Raw genomic sequence first — 1,185 nt, 5'->3', positions numbered from 1 at the left:
TCTAACTGTGACATCCCAAATAAATTCACTGCTTTTTTTTTTACGACACCAATAAAAAGGATAACACGAAAGAAGAAAAAAAAAAAGAAAACGGAGAGAGAGAGAGAGAGAGAGAGAGAGAGAGAGAGAGAAAGAGATAAACACAAGTAAAACGAATGAATGAGATGGGACAAGAGAGAAAACGCGCGTGGCTCTTTGGATGCTGGAACGAAAGAGGGGTTGCGTCTGGGTTGAAGCCGGCGCCCTCGCATCCACGAGTAACTTCAGTATACGCGCGTATCTACATTCGGTTGGACCTTACTTCTAGTCCGTTTCCTGAGAGATCGAATCGCTCGAGAATCGAAACCTTTTCGCGATAGCAATCGATCAATCCAACAAACTTTTCCTCCGAACGCGAGAAAAGGGAGAGAAAAGGAAAGAAGCAAAAAAAAAAAAGAAAAAAAGAAAAGAAAAAAAAAAGAAAAAAAAAAAAAAGAAAGGAAATACTCCGAATTTCTTCGATTTTCTTCGTGTCGTTTTCGTCCCTTCGTTACTCATTATACTCTTTCTTTTTTTTTTTTTCTCTCTCTCTCTCTTTCATTTATTTTCATTAAAAGGAAAACGCGACGATTTCATTAGTGTTTCATAAAAAAATTGATAAATATGACGTATGATAATTTATAACGTGTGATTTCAAAGCAATACAATTCTTTTTTTTTTTTTTTTTTCTTTTTCCTTTTTTCTTCTTTCTTTTTTCTCTTAACATCGACTTAATATTCATCTTAAACGATTAAAATCATTCCGATGAGTTGTCATTATTTTTTTTGTTTTGTTTCTACTCTCGTGATTATCATTAACCGTGTGTTCCAATGATGTTACCTTTTCTTTATACGCAAATCTTCATTATGAGATTTGATTAACTTCGATCGTATTTCTTAAGAATGTCTAACGTGAGATCCTATGATATGAGTTTTTGTGGGTGCAGCAGATGCAATCGTGGACCGGATATGAGAATAGACGTGAATTTTCACATAAATGGAAACCAAAATACGAGAGGTCGATCCTTTGACTAAAGGTAAGAATCATTCCCTACGATAATATCTATGTATATATATATATATATATATATATATATATATATATATATATATATATATTATTAGATATTTTGTGGATAAAAACTTGCCATTACTTAGAAAGTTTCGC

At 33.0% G+C, this 1,185-nt stretch overlaps 1 protein-coding gene across 1 annotated transcript in view; it reads left to right on the top strand.

Moving 5' to 3' along the window:
* Positions 1–285: 285 nt before the first annotated feature.
* The window catches only part of Glurb (metabotropic glutamate receptor B), a 156,619-nt gene continuing 155,719 nt past the window's right edge, over positions 286–1,185 (top strand). Inside the window, exon 1 of the mRNA XM_035862138.2 lies at positions 286–1,054. The gene's annotated coding sequence lies outside the window, so the exon portion shown is untranslated. The remainder of the gene's footprint in view (positions 1,055–1,185) is intronic.

This window comes from Vespa mandarinia, chromosome 14, assembly GCF_050613455.1.
Source record: "Vespa mandarinia isolate Hongniang chromosome 14, ASM5061345v1, whole genome shotgun sequence".
Lineage (NCBI taxonomy): Eukaryota > Metazoa > Arthropoda > Insecta > Hymenoptera > Vespidae > Vespa > Vespa mandarinia.
Note: the sequence above shows the minus strand (reverse complement) of the source record. Positions and strands in the feature narration are given on the sequence as shown.